Here is a 13,545-nt window from a genome sequence, read left to right on the forward strand (position 1 = left end):
AATTGGCCTATGGACTCAGAGAAGGTAGTGAATACACCAAATGCTATTAGAAAACTAGCTTGGACGTCATGGACAACAGGAGAGCAAGTTTTTTCTGTCTGTGTATTCTGTGTCTCTGGGATTTCTAATATTGTATCTGGATTTTAACAAAACAGATGTTTGAGTCACGTTTATTAATTGGTGGGTCATTGACCCCAGATGTTCACTAGGTCTGCTTAAAAACCGTACAGAACTTTTGCTTTTGGATAAGGCTTCAATTTGCAGGTTATGATGGAAGCACCCAAAGATGAGTATGGAGGCACTGGCACTCAGACCAAAGGTCCACCTGGCCTGCAGGCCATTTGTGGTGCTCAAGGGAGGCTCCAGGTTTTCAAGTGCATGGACTCCATTCCTGAGAGTGGTCAATAAAGGGAAGGACTGCTTGTTCACTTCCTTTGTGGGTAAGGATAAATGCTGCTGCTCCTGCCTGGCGGGACAAATGAGAATGGCAATGTACGCAGGTTCGTAGGATGCCATAGGGAGAGGCCATCACATTATTGCTCCCAATCTCAGTCTATCCTCTTTACTGCCAGGATATGATTTTGTCACTCCCAGAGAGATCCCAGCCTCTAATATCTTTTACCATCTACTTTTGAGACTCTCGGGGATCATTATAGCAGTTTCAGCCTGCTCTTGTCTCCAGTGCTGCATTTGGCAGTCCTGAAGCCAGCCCCCATCTATATCTATCTATCTATCTATCTATCTATCTATCTATCTATCTATCTATCTATCTATCTATCTATCTATCTATCTATCTATCTATCTATCTATCTTCAAGAATGTATTTGTTTTGCTTCTCTCCTATCTCAGAACAACCCATCCAGACCTAGGACTGCTCTCTATGCTCCCATACTACATCCTTTCTGGTTCCTTTCTTGAGGTAGCTCCACATGCACACATGGTTTGCATGAGCCAAGCACTTCTCTTAGGGATAGAGTATGGCAAAAAGCAAATAATGCCCCCCCCACCCCTTGCACAGGATCCTTGTCCACATCAAGGGCACCAAAAGGTGTGTGTTTCCTGAGAATGACCAGCAGGACGAGCTGGCTGTGGGTAGCCATGTGATGCAAATAGTGTGACTCCTGTCCTGGAGTTTCTAAAGGACATCTCAGAAATGGCCCTGTGCGCTCCTATGCTCTAGTTCTGCTGTTCAGCACAAAGCTGTGGACTGCCACAGTAGACCACGAGAGGCACTTCAATATTTGGAGAAAAAGAAAACTGTCTTAGAGAGCATCAAGGTTTTTAATCTTGCCTTCTAACCTGGAAAAAGACTCCACTCTGTCAATGTAGTAAGAGGGTCAAATTTTTCTTGAAGCCTCTTTCTGCCTGCCTCTTCCAAACCCACACAAGCACACACCTGGCATAGTAACTTGTGGCTTTGAGTGTTGGCCAAGTCATGGTGCCTGGGCTTCTTCTTGAGGGGCTTCTCTTTTACTCTAGCTTGGCTGCCAAAGCTCTAGTGTTACTTGCTGAGCTGCAAATAAAGATGTGATACTCAGTGGATATTCCCTGGGGATATTCACAAGGGACTGTGATCCAGCTTTCCATGAAGGGCAAAACAAATCCTAGCATTATGGAGAGGCAGTGTACTGCTGGCATTCACAGTGGCATGGCACCTCTCCAACCTGAAGGCTGTACAGGCACTTGAATCATCAGTGGAAGAGTGATTGGGAATTTTGTGTGTTTGGTCAGTCCTTAGAATCCTTCAGCCTCTGCTGCTGCTATCTGCAGAATTGTGGTTCTGGGAACAGACTGAAGTGAGGCATTGAAACACAAAGGGGCAGAAGAAGGGAAAAAACACAGAAGATGGGATAGAAAGCTTCTTCAAATCCCTTCCCACCCCTGGGAAGGAACACAAACATTTATCCCTCTTTCCTCCCAGCCCACACACATGGAGCAGCTCAAGCAGCATGTTTAAATTCCAGAGGCTGCAGAGTGATTCCCATTTGTGCTACCTCTGGATGGGAGATGGCACAATGTTGTTGCACCAACTAATGCTGACATAAATGTTAAGTGCAGCTGATAGCTGGATGGTGGGACAGGATGCACTTTGGCCACCTCAGCAGAGGTATGTAGAGGCCGATGACTCTTTTTCCTCAGGCCTGAAATGCTGGTGGTTCCTCAGGTTGGAACCGAATGTCTGCACCTTTCTGTCCCTGTGGAGAGGCCCTCCTAATCCTGGTAAACATCCACACATCAGCCAGGAATGCACAAGTTTTTCCTTCAGAAGGCACTTGTGCTTTCGGATGAGTTGAATTTCTTCAGTGCCTGGCACATTTACAATAATATTAGTTGGATCAAAACATAAACTTTGCAGAGAGAAAAAAATTGTTTACTTGAAGAGTGCCAAGGAGCAGCATTTTTTCGTGCCGCAACAGCTCCTTAAGTTTTCTATTTCTTTTTTCCTTGTTACCTCAGGAAAAAATTCCTAACCTCTTATTTGTCTTTTTGACTGATGCTCAGAACAGTGCTGACATGTGCACAGATCTGCAGTTAAGTCCAAGTTCTCTCCCTTGGTTGTTTATAGCATACAATGGCTTACATATAATAAAAGTTATTTTCCTCCATATAAACATTCTTTGTCACTCTTTTTCTTTCTGGTCAGTCTGTGTGACAAGAACTTCCTGAAATCCTCAGTAATGTGTCTGTCCTGAATAATTTGTGCTCCAAAACTGCAGATGGAACTAGTTCATACAAGTACACTTCTCTTCGGTGAGACAACTGATAGCAAACCCATGCTTGCATTTCCAGTTTCTTTAAAGCAAAGATTCACTTGCTATCTATGGTTACTACCTTAAATACTGCCCTCTAAAAGTCTTTATAAAGATAGCTGTAACTGTGACTTCTTTCGTACATTAAATGATATAAATAGCCATAACTCATCTAACTAATCTTAGCCTCTGGAAGCCAGTGGAAATTTTTCTATTGATTAGAGTCAGCTTGGGTCAAGCCCTACACAGTGTTTTCTGACCCTCTGCCCTACTTTTTGTCCATTCCTATTTAACATATATATCTCTAACTCTTTCAGTTGGTGCACTTTTTTCTCTCTGTCAAAGAGAAATCCTGATAAGGAGGTCCCAGAGGTCTTCAGCTTGTCATCACATCCCTTCATAGGCTGAATGTGTGCAGAATGCTTTAAGGAAGAAGCAAAAGCTAAATATAGAATAATTTAAAGCTGCCCATTAAGGACATGCCTACATGACACAAATGCAGCTAGCTTAGGTACTGGGAGTGGTGCAGTCACAAAGCTAAGTATAACCAAGCAGAGGATGTGGCTCACAAACCATCCCCTTGCACTCACATCCTGTCTCTCGGTATCAGAGCCTTAGAGGAAGATATAAAAACTCATAATAGACAGTCATATACTAACTTGCCCATAGGGCAACTCTCTTCCTGATTAAGCTCCTCAGCAGTCACTTTATAGCCTGAAGCACATAACCCTGCCACTTTTTTCTTACCCAGCATTATTGCAAGTGTGCTTTTTTTCACATACTTTAGTAATACAACTGGTTGCCTGGGCTGGTCAAATTGATGGGAAAAAACCTCATGCAATAGTGATGTATTTCCACTAGTATCATCTGCCCCTATAGATTTTAATGGAAGGTGATGACTTGGACTTTTAGTCTAGAAAGACAAAGCATTAATTCTACATTAATTAAGCCTATCTTATATGGCAGTAATATCACTGCCCACCTTTTCCTTTTTGTGCTATAAATTCCTTAATCTGTCAGTATATCGTCTATTTACCCAGAAATAAAATCATCACCTGATGAGACAAAGACGAGATTATACACTGCTTGATTGGGATAAATGTGGTTTTTGGGAGAGAAGCAGAATGGACAGTGCAAAGGATGTACAAGGAGCTACCCTTTGCCTTCACTGAAAAAGACTCACACAGCTTAGCTACAGGTGATTCCTGACACATTGTGCTGTCTTGGAGAAGGCATCAGCACTCTTGTATTGAAGGCACGGTCAGCATATGACTGCTGCCTAATGCTGTGACAGCTGCCAGTCCCTTCTCTCCACCACCCAAACCTCTCAAGGGGCAACTGCATTTCCCACTCTGGTGTCTTCTGTAATAAATACCCTTCTAAGTCTATATTTTTGTATTTTCCTCTGCCTTTTTCCAACTCTTTTATAAAATCACAGTGTCCTGAAGAACACCTTATTTCAAAGCACCGATGCTCTCTAGGAAGTTAGCTAAGCTGCAGGCTGGCAGCAATAATGTTGGCACTGTGTGACATGGTGCTGGCCAGGACATCCCTGGTGTGGTGTCACTGCTGTCACCAGATCAAAACCATTGCTTCAGAAGTCTTCTCATAGCTCAGCTCCACCATTCCCCTTCTGAACCCTCCAGGCCACCAAAACATAAATCTAGTTTATCTCTTTGTAAGCTACGTTCATTCTTGGAGAGATGTAGTATGACACAAACATAAAGCTCACCCTGGGCAGAGCAGAGATGCAAATGATGCCTTCTCCTTGTTTAGGGGAAATTCTGCAAGTTGTATGAAGGGCACACAGACAGAAATGATAGCCCCAGCTCCTGCAAGGTTTTATGTACCACCCTTTCTTCTCTCCTCTGTAGCAGCGAAAGCTTAGTGTGATTACTGGTGTATTTTACAAGAAAAATTCCAGAGAAAACTCAGCTCAGTCACCAACAGAGGCAAATATGACTTGCATCTGGGCCTCAAATAGCACAAGTTTGTAGAAAATGAACAGCTTTCATCACAGGTGCCATTGGTCCCTGTGCACTGGCCCAGAGAGTGAGAGCTGCCTTTTAAATCTAGGCAAAACAAAGGCAAGTATAGTCAAAAAATTCTCTTGGAAGTAAACCAAAACACGTTTTGGCCCTGAGACTTACTGCCCAAAGTATAGCTGGCAGCTCAAGAGCCAAGACAGCTCCAGGCTCTACACAGAACAGTGCTTTTTCCCCTGATTGTTGTCTCACCCTGGCTAACTTGGAGGCCAAAAGATGACTTACAGATTCAAGGTGCTGAGTTCAATCAAAAGATGATGCATGGGACTCTGTATTGGACTTTGTGTGCTGCTGAATTAGGTCCAACTAGTCAAACTCTTATTCTGAAAAGCTGGGTTCTGTATTCTGCTAAGAACCTAAAGAGTTAAAAGTTATTAACTGGCTTCTGAATAAAATGCATTAGGAATAAATATGCTTTAGGATAAACCTATTAAATGGATAAAAATGCCATTACCAGGGGTGAAATATGATTCTGTGACCTTTTAAATAAATAAGCCTGCTATGCACCAAATTATGTCAGATAATAAGCTTTATACATGATAAAGTCATGCATTAGGTCTCAATCTTCAGGCATTCAATGAAATATCGCTAGCCATAAAGGGCTCCTGAAATGTTACACTAAAGAAAATTGCTTCCAGCTATAAAAACTTAACTGTTAAAACAAATGGAGTTTCTCTCATAAAACCCTTTGCAAGGAATTGGTAGCAAAAGTGAAAGCTTACTAGAAACAAACCTGAGGCCTTTGCAAGTACACAATGCTTCTTAACTCAGATTCCAGATATAATATATCTGGAATAACTCTATTGAAAGCAGAAGGGTGTAACCCCAAAACACTAGGATGAGATCCAAATTATATTTGTAGGGCCTTAGAAATACATTGGTGGGATATCTCTGGGTTCAAACATTGCTGTGTATCCAAACTAATCTGCACTTGCAGTTTTGGCACTTGTACAAGCAGTGGAAATGCTGACCTCTCTGGCTGTCCTGAATCTTGGGTCTGGCTGTGTTATGCCTCAGCGACTTGCCCAGATTACTCCTGACACAACAATATTCCTACTAAGGGACCATTCGTATTTGATGGGATGGAAACAGAGCTGGATCTTATCAGCCTTGTGAATAAAGGCAGACGTGCATTTAGTCAGATTCAGCTACCAGCTTCACATGCAGCAAAAGTGGCTCTCTGCATTAAGTCACAGTAAGAACTTTCGACTCCAAACCATTGCAAGTAAGAGGGAAGGAAGCCAATTCTTTCATTCCTTCTAGTGATCACAGGCAAACCAACAAAACCTCCTGGTGAGGCACTTGCAGTTTTAATAAAATCATCATGGTCACTTCATCTCTTGTTACGTGAACATCAGCAAATAAACACAACTCCCAGCTTGGGTCTTGTGCTGGTTTTGGCTGGAACAGAGTTAATTAGTTTCAAATGCAGTTCCAAGGACTGAAAATACTCTTGGAATTCCCTAACACAAGCAATTATCTTCTTCAAAAGTTGATACCAGACACTGACAAAAAGGACAATTCCTGTTTCTTCTGGGTTTTCACTTTTTTGTTTGGTTTGTTTGGTGGAGTTTTCTTGTGTGGAGGTGTTTATTGGTTTTTTCCCTGAATTGGGAGAATGCATCCTAGAATGGATCTTCTTAACCTTCATCTACGCTGACAATTTTCACCAAATTGCACCAATCCAGTATAATCTTTTCCAGGAGGGGCACTTAAAGAGACATAGCAAAATTCAAGCACACAATATAAGGCAGCCTTGCTCCAGTTCCTAAAGAGTTCACTCTCTGAGCCTTAGCAAAGAAAGAGGTACACTCTCCACAACTGTTTTTAGTGCTCCTGCTAAATACAGCGAGGCACACTATGGCAAACACAACCTAAACAGGACCACTGCAAAGGAATGGGTGGCATCATTAGACTAGCAGTGAAATTTTATCGTTTTCCTGAACTGGAGTGCAATGTCTAGAAACAAATAATAGATCTGTTCCAGGCAGGAGCTCAGCTGCATCCTGAAGATGCCTCCAGGCACTTGCCATTTTGTTTTATTGCTGTTCCTCAACACTGGTGAATTGTAAGCATCAGTCTCGCAGAGAAGACACATTATCAGGGGTGAAGGACAACTGCTTGTTATATAATCCTGCCAAATCCTTGATACAGCAGTTCTCAGCAAACAACCACCTTGCTCTGAGTCATCTGGAAAGTCTCTGGTCCAGTGAGCTTCCAGGAGCAGACCATCAAAACAGGTTGTATTTCCACTTCCCATTTCAAATTACAGGAGGCACTTATGAGTCAAGGCAGTAATTTTCTCTTTATCTACCTTCAGATGCCATCCTGCATATGGATCCAGCCCGTGCACCTGCTGAGCCAGAAGCCCTGTGGGAGTTCCCAGCCAGTGCTGGATGTCACAGCTTGCAGCTGAACTGGGTGGCTGCTGGCATGAGGGCAACCACAGCGTGAGGAAATCCTTACCCTGCTCTTCAGAGAAATGGAGATGCTACATGTGGCCCTGGACTTGCTCCACACTCACCAGCCTTTTTCCAAATGCTGGTCCCTGTGAAAAACAGGCACTGTATCCATTAGACCTCCAGGCTGGCCCTGCATGGCCATTCACGTTTTTTTCTTGTTTTAGTTCCCCTCGCGGCAATGCCAAGTCTTAATTCAGTGCTGCGTCGCAGATCCCAGCAGGACACATTGCACCATGTGTATCTTGGAATTAGGAAATCTCCCACCTCAGAGCTGGCCAGCTCAGACCCACCTCTGCTCCTCCCCACCATGCCTGATAGACAGACAGAATCAGCTCTTGTGACAACAACATTGGCACAAGACGCTGAGCAGCTCGTCTTTTACAAACCAAACAACTACAACTTTGGCAATCTCACTCCTGTTGAATAACAACAACAGCAAAATGAAGAGAGTCAGCAGCAAGCAGAAGCCTGTTTCACACAGCTGCAAATAAAACCAGGGAGAAACTAAATGGGTCAGCTTGTGCTGGCTGGTGGGTGCTGGTCCAGGGTTACCACTTCAGGGTGGGCCAAAGTGAGGGAAGATGAAAGGCAGTCACTACCCTGGTTCTCTGTCTGACTCCCTGCACAGGACAAAATTGCTTCAGCCTTTACTGCTATTACAAACTTCCTATGAAAGTACCATACAACTCAATGTTCAAGCTGTAATGCAATTAATGCGATTTTAGGACAATTTGCAGAATCTGCGAAAACCATCAAGTTTCATATCTGTAGTTCATTTCAACACTGTCATAATTTGGCTAACAGAATTATTAATGCTCAAAGCTTACTTTAATTTTTTTTTTCTTAAAATAGGTTAAAATTTCAGAATGTTGTCAGAATAGCACCTACTAGGTGAGATTGTTTGCTAGAGAGGCATTTTTAAGTTTTCATTTCTAAAGAGATGGGGCCATCACTGGAGAAAATAGAACTCACATATGTCATATGCTTTACATAGTTTTATGATTCTTGTATTTTTTATTAAACTAGCCAATGAATGTAATAACTATACTGGAGATTTTCATTTAGCCTCAAGAGTCAGAACAGTCATTCAGTTTTTCATGGTGTTTTCATTTCTGTTTTCCTTCTTGGCAACATAAATCATAAATCTAAGAGTTGGATTTTCAGTGTAATTTACAGTAATCAACTTATTTTGTGTTTCCCATTGATATGGTCTAACTATTGCTTTAAAATTGCTGTTTACAATGGACAGCCATCACCTTCCCAGCATAAATCATTGGTCTAAAATGAAAAACTTAGTATCTTACTATTAGCTCACATGGGTTTCTAGTCTCTGCCTCTTAAGAAAGGACTACCAGGCATCTATCAGAAATAAAACTACTTAGATTAAGATTGGAGACTAGATTCTATAGATTCAACAGAACCAATTGAATCAAGTATTTTCTATAATTCTATATATAAAAAAAACCCAACAAACCTCAAGAAAGGTCCTGTTACTTGCACACTGACTCCTCCTGTGTAGCTGAATCTTAATTTGTGTCTTTTTATGTAAAACAGATCTTAAGCAGATGTTCTCCACCCACACTTGTAGCAGTAACTTGCAAAGTGAAAATAATACAAGAAACTTTGTTTTGCTTGAAAGGTTCACTACGACTTTGTTTAACTGAGCCTTGGCAAAACCGCTTTCCAAAGTTGCAAACAAAGCAACTTCTAAAACATTTTTATACATGGCTCTGAAAGAACCGAAAACACAAAGCTCAAAACATATAATTTATAAATATTGCGTAACTTGCTATCTAAACTTATCTGACTAATCATGAAACCTGTGAGAGAGGCAGGTGGATTGTAACAGCAGATGAGTTGAAGGACCGCGATTCTCATACAAGCAAAGGGTTCAAATAATTGCTTGTTAGTCACAGAAAAACAATGCTGCAAGAAAACTGTATGAATAAATGAATGAGTGAACACTGGACTAATGAGCTATTTCCTCTGCTTGGTGGATGAGCTCTCGGGGGATGACGACTCATTTTCGTTACACTCGTGAACACAGTGCAGAGTTAACAGAGTCTTGGTTTTTGCCTCCTGCTCTATTGACACACAGCCTGGTGACAAGGCCTGGGGCACACAGGGCTTGAGCACTGGACACAGGACATATATTTCACAGCACCAACTGAGAACTGTCCTCCTGCTCTGGGTTTGGTGAAGTGCAGTCGATGCCTGGTGTTTCAGGGAAGCAGACTGATAGCAGAGACATGGGTGGAGCTATTCTGAGGAGCTGTAGGTTTATTCAGCCAGGTTTATACCGTGGGCACTGCCCTACACAGACCTGGCTGAAGAGCCCTGAGGGACCCTGGCTAGCAGTAGCCTCCTCTACCAGGTGTTCAAGTCACTGCACAGCACCAGGGTACTAACAAGCCCCACTGAAAGCCAGCTTACTTGTCCTTTTTTTTTTTTTTTACTTCTCCTCCGTTATTTTTTTTTCCCTTCGATGTGTCCTCTCCATTCCTGTTTCCAAGGGAACTCCTCAACTTGCACAGCCAGCAGCTGGACAGCCAGCTTGGGTCCAGAGGCATTCCTCTGCTGCTCTTGTGCAAGGAGATACAGACTGCAAAACTTCTATGTGGTCAGCTAGGGTCCAACTTGCTAACTAGTGAGGGCTTTCCCAAAGCCAAAAGCGCAGGGAGACCTGAGCAGGCTTGGAATAGGGGTACCTGCCATTTGAGAGAGCAGTGTCAGCCAACACTGGTCTTATCAGAGCCAGGCTTAATTTAATCACTCATCTGCTCTCTAATCTCCAGGATACCCCGGCTCTCCATTTCCCTGAATGATGGAGAGATGACAGCATTTAATGGGATTGAATGTCATCTTCATTACAATAAGAGCCTTTAATTATATCATTGAGCATCATTATTTGATACCAAAGAAAAGCACGCTCTCTTAAATTTCAGGCAGTGACAAGGGGTCCAGGAGAACTGGGTTCCAGTCCTGGCTTTGCCAGAGGCCTCTTCTCGCCCATTAGGTAAGAGCAGGATAGCCACTGAATTAAAGGTTGTGTAAGCAGTGTAGCTCAGACACTTCCTAACTGTAGGGAGCGAGGCTCTGCAACCTAAACACTCTGTGTGCAATTATTAAATTGAAGCTGATTCAGAACCTTGACACATACAGTGAACAACCTACAGGCTCTCCATCCTTTCATACAGCTTTACATTTCAAACAATTACTCTAAAAGGATTGGATCAAAAAGTTGGTGGTTGCTCAAAGCCCCAGAAAAAAACCATCCAATTCAAATCCAAATTGTTTTTTTTTTTCTGTGGCTGCAGCAGTGTTTCCATCACTTTGAGTGTTTTGGCTTGATACTCAGCGAACTAGACTTGTGTCTGCTGGAGAAGAGATGTACAAAAATATGGTGGTTTTTCCAAGCTTGGAGAGTGAGTAGATAATAGAGTAGGAATCAGGCTCTATTTTTAGAGCCTGGCTTTTTAATTCATTAGCTGTACCGAACTCTTCACAGGCAGTCACTTTTCTCTACTGGGTCAAGGCTAGTGAACAACTGCTGCATTACAAGGACAGAGATAAGTGAGAAAGTCAAGCTATAACTCTCCTCCATCACTAATTACTTCATTCTAAGGCCCCCACAAAAATCACTAGTGAAATTCCATGACCTTCTGCTGCAAGGAAGGAGCCAACTGCCTCCTCCACCAGCATCTGTGCCTTTTGCAGGCATCATGCCAGTGTCCTCCTCCCAGCAGCACACAGCTGCCTCAGAGATTCCCAATGCTTTGGAGACAAAGCAAGGAAACAATTACACTCGCTGTTGATTAGTGAGTCCCTGCTTTTTTCAACCTAGCTAGTGTTGCCAAGTAATGAGCACTTCTATTAGCTATGTGGAAGGGAGTTTACTACTTGCTTATTTAAAGAACATCCTAAATCACACAATCTGTTTTTACACATCCCACCCTTCGGGACAGAAATAGTGCCCTTGCCAGGTCTTCACCTTGTACCAAAAGCTGAGTGATTAGCTAATCTTGGCAGCTGACACAAAAGCAAAATCCAGCCCATTAAAAGCTTACAGTCAACTATTTTCAACAGCACCTAAAACCAGGCTGAACCAAGCTGGTACTGTACAGCCCCACTTCTCTACATTTTAACTGTGGTATTCACTTTGTCTTGCCTAGAAGCCAGACAGCTCTTCTAATTACATTCAAAACATGCCTGCTCAGACTGAGAAATGATCAGTCCTGCAAACAAGAGCCAAGTAGACGGCCTGGAAACAGATTACTAGATTCCTCTGTGTATTAATAGATTTGCCTAGTGAAATTCCTGAAGCTTCCTCTTCCCTCCTCCTGCCCTCCTTCAGCTACAGCTCGGTGTCCCTGTTTCAGGCAGACCCTTGGTGTCTGGGGAGGGCTGAACTCAAGTTACAGCCTCTCACTAGGATTGTCTCAGGTGACTGCTTTCTACCACAACCTAAAGGAACACAGACTACTTGCAATCCCTTGAACTTGCACAACAGGTTCAAGAATCAAGTAGGAAAGGCAGAGATCACATAACCTCTCTCTAACCCTGACTTCCCAAGCCAACAACCCCAACCCCAACAAAAAAAACCAGCGCCAAATGAAGAAATTTTTCCTCAATCCTTAAAATATTTTTAAAATAAAGATTTTAATAAAATATAAAGTCTTTCTGCTTCACATAAATTCTGCACAGCAATGTCCCTTTAAACCCAAAATCCTGTCTAAGAGCATGAGACACTTACAGTGTGGAAAGACACTATGCTGATCTGACTTCTCAAAGACTTGGAATGAGCTGCATGTACCCAGAGCATCCTCTGAAGGCACCACCATCTGTTTCAAATTCCTTCACTGGTCTGCTAGATACCATGCCCTTTTATACAGTCATCAGCACTTTTCAATAAACTTCAGAGGGAACAGTGTTTTCCCCCTTATTTTTAAGTTCAAATTACAGGACCACAAGGGCCAACCTAAGGCAGGTCTCAGTGAAGACACCTGCCACATGCTGCAAAGTTTGAATGCTGGCAGAGGACACAGCATTAGTTCTGACTGCCCCATCATCTGCTGTCACCCTGCCTCATCAATGGCAAGGGTCCCAAACAGCTTAACAATCTCCTAGTAAAGTATCATCAGCCTTGAAGCTGTTGCTTTAAAAAAAAAAAAAAAAAAAATCATAGATTTGTGTTGAAGGAACCTTAAAGATCATCTAGTTCCGGATCCCCTGCCATGGGCAGACATCTTTTTCTAGACCATGCTGCTCAAGCAGACAAAAGAAATTCCACAGGAATGGACACACTGGCCATACTGGCACTACCTGAAGCTGTTAAATCTACAAACCAGACAGATCAGCCCCTCAGCCCCCTCTCTGCAATAACCCCCTCCACGTTCAGGGGAAACGTCCTCATCAAATTTGCTGAGGAACTTACGCTTCCTGTCCTATACCATCACAGGACTTTCTTTCAAGAACACTAGTGATACTTCAAAGGAGAGGCAAAAAAATCTCCCATCTTTAGAGGAGATAGCTTTAACACTTTTTAACACAAGATTATTTTGCATTTCTGTTGTTTGAACCAAACAAAACATATCATCAAAGAATTGCCTCCTTGAGCTGTTCTTCCTGGCTTTGAGAACACACTGCCAAAATGTCTCTTCTTCAGACTACCACTCTCCTGTAAGAACCTAAACTGGATTATGAAGTGAATTGCTCAGTTGAAGGGAAAATCTTGACACGTTTTAAGACTCGAGAATAAAAAAAATCAAAAACCACTCCACATCCCAAGCTGAAGTTCCCGGAAGACACAGCTACTTCTTGGGCCTTCTATTAACTTCTCTTCCTATGACTACCTAATGTATATAGTACAGAATCTGTGGAAGCTACAACAGCCATCCACCTAATTTACCAGGAATTGCATTTAATCTCTCAGCCGTTACGTGCAAACTGACTTCATGCTGAAAAGGTCACACTGTGATCTCACAAAAAGTAGTTGAAATACATAAATCTGTAACTGCTATCCAAATGTAGTTATTTCTACCACCTAACCATGCAGAGTAAATCAGAATGCAACTCTTTAACACAGAGACATGTTTTCTGTCCTGGTATCAAAAGGAAGGTTTAAGAAACTGTGCCCCCTCAATCTTGACAAATGAAGTAATATCTACTCTACAGTCAGTATTTTACTACTCAGCCTAAGACCTTATCATTCTTTGCAATGTGCCCTCATTTTTAATACTGTGCATTGCAACAAACAGAGCAAGCTTTACCTTTCCATTCCGTGCTTAT

The sequence above is a fragment of the Pseudopodoces humilis genome, chromosome 1 (genome assembly GCF_049639895.1).
Source record: "Pseudopodoces humilis isolate 2021_Gansu_Grassland_sample_001 chromosome 1, ASM4963989v1, whole genome shotgun sequence".
NCBI lineage: Eukaryota > Metazoa > Chordata > Aves > Passeriformes > Paridae > Pseudopodoces > Pseudopodoces humilis.